The 11,391-nt window shown below is 46.7% G+C and overlaps 1 non-coding gene across 1 annotated transcript; it reads right to left on the bottom strand.

Annotated features, from left to right (window-relative positions):
* Positions 1-223: 223 nt before the first annotated feature.
* TRNAV-CAC (transfer RNA valine (anticodon CAC)) lies at positions 224-296 on the bottom strand. Its single transcript has one exon. It is a non-coding gene; the product is annotated as a tRNA-Val (tRNA).
* Positions 297-11,391: the final 11,095 nt, after the last annotated feature.

Here is an 11,391-nt window from a genome sequence, read left to right on the forward strand (position 1 = left end):
AGTATTTGTCTTTCTCTGACTTATGTCACTAAACATAATACTCTGGAAAGAAAGAAGGTGAAGTCGCTGAGTCGTGTCTGACTCTTTGCGACCCCATGGACTGTGGCCCACCAGGCTCCTCCGTCCATGGAATGTTCCAGGCAAGAATACTGGAGTGGGTTGCCATTTCCTTCTCCAAAATATTTGACTGTTCCAGGTCTTAGTTTCAGCATATGGGATCTAGTTTCCTGTCCAGGGATCGAACCTGGGCCCCCTGCATTGTGAGTGCAGCGTCTTAGCCACTGGACGAGCAAGGAAGTCTCTTAATACTCTGGACGTCTATCCAAACAAGCATGTGGATTCTGACACAGGGCAGTGGTCATTTACTCACAGCATGAAGGAGAGTGAGGTGGTGAGGGAGGGGGGCCAGCAGATGAAGGAGCAGGTGATTCCCGCTGAGGGTGCATCAGCCAGCTGGGTGGGGGCCGGGCTAAGAGCAGAGCCTGGGAAGGTCGGGTGGAGAGGGGAGGTCTCTGGGACATCCCCTGGAGTGGGGTGAGGTGACCCTGAGTGCCGGGGATGACATGGGTGACCTGGTACCTTTTCCAGCCTCCTTCCCCACCTGGGGGGCTGGTCACACCTTGCTGCAGCTGGGCCAGTGGAGGGCTTCTCTCTGGAAGGAAAGAGTCCCCAACTCAGGACGATGGCCAGCATGCGTGGGGACCCCAGAGACCGCCGAGCCTTCAGGGCTTCATGGATCCACCGAGGCTGTGAGGGAGCTCATCTCACCGCCCTGCCCGCCCCGGCTTCCTTCATCCCACTACTCCACCTCCTGTGAATCTTCCAAACAGCGTTTAGTTTCCCTCTTTTCTGAATGCCTTGTCTTTTGGGGTTAATATTTTTAATAATGAAACTATTTTTAGAGTGGTTTTAGAGTCACAGCTGGATTGAACAGGAGGTGCAGAGAATTCTTGTAAACCATCTCCCGGCTATCAACATCCCCACCTGAGGGATGTTCCGGTCAATCCACGATCCCACATCAACATGCCCTCATCGCCCGGAGCCCACAGTCAGACAGCAGGGAACACTCTCCATGGTAACACGCTATGGACTTGGACAGACGGGGAGTGACACACATTCACTAATGTGGTGTCCTCACAATACTGCTGCCCTAAAACTCGCCTGTGCCTTGCCCATTCAACTCTCTCCCCCGCAGCCCTTGGCAACCCCCGATCCTTTTACTTCTTCATAGTTTTCCCATTTCCAGAGTGTCGTATGCTTGGAACCATTATTAATAGTTTAGGAATAATTCTCATTGCCTTACTATCATCTTAGCAGGGTGTGGGGGGAAAAAGGGGATTAAAAAGTTGCTGTTTAATATGTCACCTTTAAATAGAAGGTATGTGAACCCCATTTTTCTACTAGTTTTTCTTTTAAAATTGAAGCTGGGTTCCCTAGGAAGGAAAAACAAACCTGCAGGTTGAGTTCCAAACCTATGGGAGAGGGGACTCCCCTGGAGGCCCAGGGGCTGGGGCTCCGCCTTCCAATGCAGAGGGTGCGGGTTCAATCCCTGGTCGGGAAACCAGAACCCAAACAGGTCACAGGGGGCAGCCAAGAGTTTAAAATAAATAAACACAACATTGTAAATAAACTATGCTTCAATTTTTTAAAATAAGAAAGCACAGAACCTGCAGGAGAGGGATGGAGGTGGTCAGACCCTGGGCTCTTCGATGGTGCTTCTGGAGACGTGCAGAGTCCATCTTGGGGTGGCCACAGCCTCCGGTGGAAGCATGTCAGGCCGGAGTATCGTGCCTCCATCCACGCCCTGACCCCAAGCCCCACTACATGTTAAACTGTGTCCCCCGAGAAAGATGCGCTGGAGTCCTGAGCCCCCAGGACCTCAGCATGTGACCTTGTGTGGAGACGAGGCCTTTGCAGAGGTGATCAAGTTCAAATGAGGCCATGAGGCTGGGCTCCAATCCAGTGTGACTGTGCGCTCGTGAAAATGGGTCGTTTGGACACAGACACCCAGACGGAAGATGACCTGAAGACACAGGGGAGCCAGGCGTCTACAAGCCCAGGAGCCCTAAGGCCATCGGAAGACGGGATGCAGGATTCAGGGGCATCAAGGCCCGGCTGGCACCTTGATTTTAAACTTCCAGCCTCCAGGACTGGGAGACAACCATTCCTGTCATTCTGAGCCACCCAGTTTGTGGTGCTTTGCTATGGCAGTCCTGGGAATCTAAAGAAATGCCTACAGGTGGGAATTCCACGGGCTCGATTTTCTAAAAACAGGTTTGTTGGTTTCTGGGTTGAAGACCGGATTAAAGAGCGTTTTGTTGTGCTTTGTTTAAATGGCATTAGTGTTTAAAACATCAGCACTGAACTGGCACCACCATCACCACCCTACCCCACCCCTGCCACGCCAGCCAATCTGGAGAGTTCTCTACCATTTTGGCTAAAGTGGGAGTTTTCCCCTCTTGGGGAAAAGGGAAAAGAGAAAGACTGGTAGGTAAATATCAAGGCCTGTCTTCTCCTGGGCTTTGAAGGTGAAGAAAAGCAGCTTAATTGGCTCTGGCCTGTCTTGGGGGTACTTGACCTTCTTTTTAAAGCAGGTAGCCAGGAACATCATCTCATATTGAAATGCAGCGCCCTCAGTCTCTAATTATGAAGGCAACCCAGCTTCCCGAGGTCCCCCTGGCCTCCTCATCCCCTCTCCAGAGTCAGCTGGAGGCTCAGCTTGGCTTCTCCACTGCTCAGCCTCGCCAGCGCCTCCTCCTTTTCCTCATCATTTTTGGAATTTTTTCCCCCTTTCAAGATCTGTCTGATGTAGCACAGGGAACTCTCCTCTATCTTCTGTAACAACCTCTATGGGAAACGAGTCTGTAAAAGAAGGGATGCCTTGTATAACGGACTCACTTTTCTGCACCCCTGAAACACAACATTGTAAATCAACTATACACCCATCGCAAATGTAAAACATTTTTTAAACGCTAACATTTGAAGGATGTGGGCGAAAGGTATGTGAAAAGTCTGGGTATTATTCTTGCGACTTTTCGGTAAGTGTGAAATTTATTTTGAAATAAAAATTAAAAACTAGTATGGCCAAAACTAACACAATATTGTAAAACAGTTATCCTCCAGTTAAAAATAAAAATTAAAAAATATTAAAAACTGAACTTAAAAGAAGAAAGATCTATCTGAATTCCGAGGAAGTTTGGAAGAGAAGATCACGCTGCTTTATCCATGCTGTCCGTCCATCCTGGCTCCACCTTGTCTGAAGGCACCTGCCTGCCTTCCCTTCCCTGCCCTGCCACCCCTCCCCAACAGCAGCAGGCAGCCCCCAGCCTCCTTCCAAAGGCTCAGCGCTGACCCCAGAAACGCTGCAGCCCGCGTGTAGTTCAGTTTTGCTAAAGTGTGTTTTTCCGCATCATCAGCCTCTGATTGCCCTGGCTTTGTTATTCCTGGCACTTATTCCAGACCACTCCAGCGGCTTCAGTGGTGCATAGCCCCGGAATTTGAGGAGGAGAGAACACTTCGAAACCTCTTTAGCTCTCGGCATCTCTGCCATTAGAAACTCCGCGCCATAAAATTGCCTCATTTGGGTATTTTTTAAATGCCAGGTTCTTCTGCGCCCCGATAAATTTCAGGCCACCACTCTGCATATGCAATTGAATTGCACTCTGATGAAACATAGGAATGATTATATGCCCAGATTTATTGGTAGCAAAAGACCACCAAAGACTTCTCTTTTTTAGCTTGGCTTAATTTAAAGCCGTCCCAGAAGCTTCTGGTATTAGGGTCTATCTTGCTGACCCACATGGAAACTGAGGGTGTGCTGGCAAAGTTAGAATTCTTTCATTCTTTCACAGGAGATGCTAACACTTGAAAACATGAAATCCTTTGTATAGGTTTGTGTTAAGGGGAAGCTGATATATAAGGAAAGAATCAGAGAAACAATACCATTCTCACAAATTATAGACCTCTTTGGAATTGTATTTGATGTAAAATTATAGTCTGTCTCCAACTTCCTTTTTGCAACTGTGAGTTGTTTACTATTTAACCATACAACCTTAAATTACAGAGAAGATTGGGGGGGGATCCCTTGTTTGGGACATAGTCTACGCTCATGTCTGAAGACGTCTTGAATTGAGCATCACATAATATTCCTATTAATTATTTTACAGGTTAATTCTAGCCACTTTGTAGTTGCTTGTGTTGTTGTGAAAGCAGTATATTCCTATATGAGAAAAACCTGGAAATTCTGGAAAGTTTTCAAAGCTTAAATAAAATGGCAGTGGTTTGAAAACTGAAATCAAGGTTTTAACCTTAAAAAATTGAACATCACTGTTAATTTCCCTTTAGACTTTTCCCAGAATCTGGCAAAGGAAGATTACGGAAAGGTCAGCCAGACTGCGGTTGGGCAGAAAATCTCTAGAGTATATTATCACAATCGACTAGCATTATTTGGAAGTCAGACATAAATAATAACAAGGAGTTAGGGAGGTAGGAAGGACTTGTTCATCTCTCAGTGCCCACCCTGGGCCCCAGCTGCTGTGGGTGCCCAGTTGGCAGAAGAGGGGGCTTTTAGGACCACATCCATCACCCAACAGCTGGTGGCCCTGGGAAAAGCATCTTCATTTCAGAGGCTTCAGTTCCCTCATCTGTAAAAAGAAATGATTGTTAAGATTCCTTCCAGTTCAAAGAAAGTTCTGATTCTATCATTTTCTGGTTCATTAAATGACATTGGGGACTTATAGGAAGGCTTTAGGGAAGAAATGAAATTTCACCAGTGTCATGAATATTTTGAGTCAAGAGTTCGGGAGTATCCTACACCAGAAACTGATGCCTTAGTGGAAACATAATCAATGAGGTGGCCTCAAAAAGGCAAGGATGTCTCCTGCTCTATTGGACACAGTCAACTTTAAGTCATGGACAAGCTGAGTAGATGGATGGATGGATGGATGAATGGATGGATGGATAGATGTATGAATGGATAGATGTGTGAATGGATGGATGATGAATGGATGGATGGATGGTCCTTGAAGTCAAAGAGAGGCAGGAAAGGGTTGGGGAATATTTAAAAAGACAGAAATATGTCTGGAAAAGCTCCATCATTTTCCCTTTCTGACTTCTGGTCCAGCAGCCTCCTAATGGCTCTCCATGTCCCCAGACCCAACTAGATGATAGGCAGCTTGAGGCTGTGTTCCCTTCCCTGGAGTACACAGCATTGTCTGATTAATAGAAACCTTTATTGCCATCAGTGAGATTTCCAAGTTACTTGTGAATCTACAAAGTCATTTCAAATAAGTTTTGTTGAAATGAAGGAAGGCTGCCTTTCTGAAGGCTAGGTAAAAATAGACTTTTAACATCAGAATTCCCATGTGAGTTATAAATTCAATTACATTGGGGGATTTGAAAAAAAGAGGAGATATTGGTTTTTCATTTCTTCTGCTCACTGTTTCCAGGCAACCTTGAACTTATCAAATAAAAAAGTCTAAACAGAAGACTGTGAGCCGTATGACCTTAGATCGAAAACATACCCTTGACAGGCCAGATAAACGACTCAGCATGATGACTAGACATTCCTAAAAGGTTAGCCCTCTTTTCTCATATTAGGGGTGTTTTGGGTTTTCTTTTTTTTATTTGTTTGTTTGAGTGATTTTAGGAAGAAAACTTGGTGTTGTAAAAAACACAGGATTTGGAGTTACATATTCTGGATAGCTGGAGTCCTGAGTTTATTGCCATGAGACTGGGAAAAATCACTGAAACTTCTGAGCTTTGGTTTCCTATCTCTTAACTGGTTGTGATCAGCCACCCAGCCTGCCTCACAATGATACAACGTGTGTGTGATGTAACTGCAAAGTTGACCGATGATAAAAGATGCCTTTTGTCCCCATCGTCACCATCAGTGTCCCTGGTAGCACTACCAAAGGGCAAAGAAGGAAAGGCGGGCCCTTGGGACCCCTGCCTGACCCAGGCCTTCAGGAGCATCCCCTTCGCTCCTGCATCCTGGGGTCACCTTCCCGTAACAGAGAAGGCTGTGCCTTCTCGCCTTCCGCCTCTTTAACCCTTGGTGCAATGTTGCTCCAACCCCCCACATGCTTTGGCCCTTGGGCTCTTTTCTAGCCACTGGGACTAATTTTGGGTGTGCCTCTGGTGACAACAGGAATGGCAGTTACAGCCCAATTCTGGGGTGAGTCAGAGAGGCATTTGCCATTTGTCCTGTGCACAGTTTTGAGACACCCCAGCTCTGCAGGGTGTCTGCAGGTGTGTTAACACAGGGAGGGGACAATGTGAAAATGGTGAGAATGAAGAAACCAGAAAGCCATGGAGAACTCCTGGAGCTGTGAACTTCTACTCACCTGTGGAGTCTTCAGACTAATTCTGAAGATCACCGGGAGAGAATTTTCTAAAAATTTTATTGAAGAAAGACAAATATTGTATATTAATGCATGCATATGGAATCTAGAAAGATGGTACTGATGAACCCATTTGCAGGACAGCAGTGGAGACACAGATATAGAGACCAGGCTTGTGCACACAGCGGGGAAAGGAGAAGATAGGATGAATGGAGAGAATAGCATGGGAACATATACACCACCATATGTAAAATAGACAGCCAGTGGGAATTTTCTGTGTGACTCAGGGAGCTCAATCCAGTGCTCTGTGACAACCTAGACGGGTGGGATGGCGTGGGAGGGGAAACATGTATACCTGTGGCTGATTCATTTTGATGTGTAGCAGAAACCAACACAATAGCGTAAAGCAATTATCCTCCAATAAAAAATTTTTTTAATTTACTGAAGAATAGTGGATTTGCAATGTTAATTTTTTCTGTGCAGCAAAGTGACTCAGTTACACATATACATCCATCCTTTTTCTAATATTTTTTCCCATTATGGTTTATCACAGGATGTTGATAGTTCCAGGTGAAAATTTCTAAAGGAAGGGAGGGAATGCTGGATTTATTAGAAAACTTACTCCTCAAAGAGAGAAGGAGCCTTCTGTCTCCCCACAAAATACGCCATTTCAGAGGAAAGCTAATGCCTTTTTCTATCATGACAAATAACATGTTCCTTTGTTAGAAATGGGAATCCCCAGATGGCACAGTGGTAAAGAATCTGCCTGCCAATGCAGGGGACTCCGGTTCAATCCCTGGGTTGGGAAGATACCCTGGGGTTGGAAATGGCAACCCACTCCAGTATTCTTGCCTGGGAAATTCCAAGGACAGCGGAGCCTGGTGGGCTACAGTCCACGGGGTCCAAAGAGTCAAACGTGACAGCACATACACAGAGAAAACATGGCTCTTTGCTGATGGACGGAAGGGTGATTTCTATTATTTTCTGTCCACTGTGAATCAATTCAGATCCCTCACACATTTTGAGAGCAGTAGTGGAAGACAAGTCTTCTGAAAAGAGATTTTTCAGATGGCAATTTAAGTCCTCCAGGCCTTCTCCTGAGGCTGGCTGGACCCCACCTCTGGGGTGATGGCTGGACAGTGTCCTTCTGGAAGGTTGTGTTATTATGAAGGATCATTCTTCTCCATCCTGACCCTGTGATGCTTACGAGACAGGCCCAATTATTGAGCCATATGGCAAAGAGAACTTTGGGTAAACAAATTTGTATTTCATTAAGATGTAACAGCCTCATAAAATGTGATAATTAAAATGTAAATGACAGTAGGTGTGCTTGTTCAAAGCTGGCTTCATACCTCACCAGCTGGTACATCCCAGGTGATTCGCATTCTGAGGTTTATAGGTAGGTACTATTTTCAGTATTCTCTTCCTTCTGTTTTTTTTCTATTTCTGATTCATTGATTGGCTGTATTTTACAGAATCTCTTAGGGCATGCATCTATGAGTACAGTCTACTGAAGGGCTTGTTCTTGTTTGCTCAACGTTTTCTTGTTTACTTGCATGAGTCTCTCCTCCAGGATGGGAGGGAAGAAATAAGAGTGCTTTCCCATGTAATTCCCATCTCAGCTTTGAATGAGCAAATGCTAAAAGCAGCTTTGTTGTGCAGAAGGCTTGCTGGGGAGGTTAGAGTTAAGTTAAGGTGACAGGAGCTGTTTTTCAGCTGAAGGGTGGGCTGGGGGAGGGAGAAGTAAGGTTTCCTCCTCTGCGCCCACCGCATCCCCAATCTCCTCTTTCTTCTTTTTCTCACCTGTCTCATCTCCCGTGGTCAGAGGTGGAGGGAGAGGGCTGGGAAAGGACAAGCACTGGAGGAGGTTGCCTGGACGAGAGGGGCTTGAATGCGGGGGCCACTCGGAAGTAAAAGGCCTCCTGACTCTGAGCCTCCATCCAGCATGGGAGCGTCGTCTTTCCTTTCTTTCCTCACACAGCCTCCACAGAGCAGTCTTTTTCCAATTCTTTATTGGAATTTAGCTCTAGATTCCAATTAAGGTCCCCTCTGATGGCACCAGACAAGCCCCTGCTGCGGAGAAAACAGGCTGAGAAATCCCAGATCAAGGATGTCACAGAGGAAAGTGCAGATCAGGGTGGAGAGCTCACAAGAGCCTTCTTCCTGAGAAAATTATACGAAATGGAAACTATAGAAGTCATCAAATAAAAATTCAGTGATACCACCGCTCCTAACCATGAATTAAGATACAGCGCAGGGCACAGGGTGGCTTCAAAGTCAGCTGGGCATTGAGTGATTGGGGGCCATGAGGATGAGTGTGGGGTTCCCTTTAAGCCAACAGTGTTGAATGGTGCTACCATAGGCAGTGCAAAGAAACATGAGGTCAGTGTTCCTCCAGCTGAAAAGGGAGAGGTGGGGTCTGAAGGTGTCTGAAACACCCTCAGCCTTGCCCCCAGAGGCCACGCTGCCAGCCCGAGTTAGGGCATGACGCTTAGCATCCCAAGGACATTAGGGTAATATTATTCTAGCTCAGAGGAGAGAGGCAAGCCAGGCTGATGACCAGATGAGGCATCCCTTGAGTGCTGGGTTTACTCTAAGTGAACATGTGAATAAATGATGGCTCACATGCGTGAGTGCCAGCAGCCTGGTCCCAGCCCTGTTGGGGAGCGTCCAACAGAGGAGCCAAGACAAACATACATGAAACGTCAACACTCGCTCTTGAGTCCCAACCCAGGTCAGCCGGCGGGGCGGGTGTCAGCTTTTACGATGGGCCACCCAGAGGGCTGGCGGACCTTAAGAGTCTTCGTTCTCATTAGCTGAAGCCCGGCAAGATTGAGTGGCTTCTCTGGGCCACTGTCATCCATGCATTGAAAGTGAAGCGTTAGTCTCTCAGTCGTGTCCAACGCTTTGTGACCCCGTGGACTGTAGCCCACCAAGCTCTCCTGCCCATGGAATTCTGCAGGCAAGAATTCTGGAGTGGGTAGACATTCCCTTATCCAGGGGATCTTCTTGACCCAGGGATCAAACCCAGGTCTCCTGTATTGGTAGGCAGATTCTTCACCACTAACGCCAGCTGGTGCCTGCAGTTTTGGGTAAAAGTTCTGCCTTGAACTTATTTGGGCCACGTTGTTTAGTCACTCAGTTGTGTCCCCACGGACTCTACCCTGCCAGGCTCCTCTGTCCGTGGGATTTCCCAGGCAAGAATGCTGCAGTGGGTTGCCATTTCCTTCTCCAGGGGATCTTCCGACCCAGGGATTGAACCTGCGTCTCCTGCACTGCAGGCAGATTCTTTACCACTAAGCCACCTGGACTTCCCTAGTGTAGGCATAAAATAAACTGCAAACGTACCTTTTCTCCATATCTACTGGCAGCGTAAGGATGTGAGATTGAAGGGACCCTGGGGAAGACATGGAGGGTGGAAGCGTTTGTGGTTCCAGTGGAAATAGCAGTAGATGTGGCTGCAAGGATGACCTGTCCACTCCAGCCTTCCCTCCCTGGTCCACTGTGATGTACTCAGGAATCTATAAAGCAGGCTTGGGCAATGAACAGGCCAGAGGTTAGCAAGTACTCAGGTTCCCCCCAGTGCCGCTCAGCTGAGAGTTAAACAAGAAGGAATCGTCACTTCAATTAAACTAAAGCACAGAGAGCTGGGCATCTTCCCCTTGGGTACCAGCACGGCCCCAGCCCCCACGGAGCCACAACCGAACTAGAGCCAGTGTCCAGGGCTTCCATCTCATGGGCCAGTTTGCTCAAGTTTAATTTTGGTCCTCAAGACAAGTTTTCTTTTGACATTTAAAAAATTGCCTTGCCAGTCTATGGGCCCTGAATTTTGTGATGGCTGTGAATGAGTTCTGACAAATTAGGGTATCTTTCTGGATCTAGATGGAGATGTAGGAAGACAAATGGTATGTGTCTTCCACGAGAGTCACAAATCCGGCAGAATGTCAGGCCAGGAAGACAAGAAAGAATTCCTGACAGCCGCTCCATGGGACAGCCAGTGTGGGCTGAGACCCCAGGGCTCTCTGATAAGGCAAACAGAACAGAGCGAAAGGTATAAACAAACCTCACACTCTGGAGTCCTGGGGAGACAGCTAGTCACACCCATGAAGAACTCTCCATTGTCTCGGAGACATCTCACTTACCTGGCAGTCAGTTAGATGGCCATCTCAAGTGTGCATGACACTGCCAAGACCTAGGAAGGACGTTAGACCCCTTCTGAAAAGTTAAAAAAAGATGTCACAACATCTGAGACAAAGACGTGAATTTTTAGATAGAATACCAACAAACTTGGTTATCTGGTGTTCAGCTCACAACCCATAAGAAATACCTTTAGGAAGTCTTCTAGAGACAAGAACATGAAAAAAATGGGAGAAAATTGCAGCCTGAAAAAATAGGAGGAGACAAAGACAAAACCAAACCCAAGCCTAAAAGCAGATGAAAGTCCTCAACAAGCAGAGCATCCTGGGACCAGACACAGAAGAGACAGAGAGCCCTGTCTTCTCAAGTCCCCGAGAGCCCAGCCATGCCCCGTTCCAACCTGATACAAAAGGAAGATGGGCAGGCCTGGTGGAAGCAACAAGGGGATAAAACATGCTCATTATACTGCACTTATACATATAGCTGATAAATATATTTCTCCAAAGTGATTAGACATTTTGAAAGTTCTTACTCTAAAGGAATACATATCTTTAAACAAAATGTATTGACTGTTAATAAGTCTATTCATCTTGGAGGGCTGTCACAACTGACTGACTTCAACCTGGCTTGTTAGCATAATTCATACAAGATTCAAGCATGTTGTGTATACCAGGAGTGTTTCCTCTTTAGTGCTGAGTAGTATTCTGCCGCATGGATGCCCCACGCTTTGTTTATGAAGAATATATTCAGGAACGTGGCTTCTTTCCATCAGATTGTACAATGTGGCCGACAAAGAGCCGATAGAGGGAGATGATGGCTTCCCCTTGGTTATGGAGGCTTCCGTCTTCACTCCCGATTCCAGGCCTCCTACTCCGTGCCTTGATCATCGCCCGGCAACTGAGATGAATGTTGT

This window comes from Odocoileus virginianus, chromosome 8, assembly GCF_023699985.2.
Source record: "Odocoileus virginianus isolate 20LAN1187 ecotype Illinois chromosome 8, Ovbor_1.2, whole genome shotgun sequence".
Lineage (NCBI taxonomy): Eukaryota > Metazoa > Chordata > Mammalia > Artiodactyla > Cervidae > Odocoileus > Odocoileus virginianus.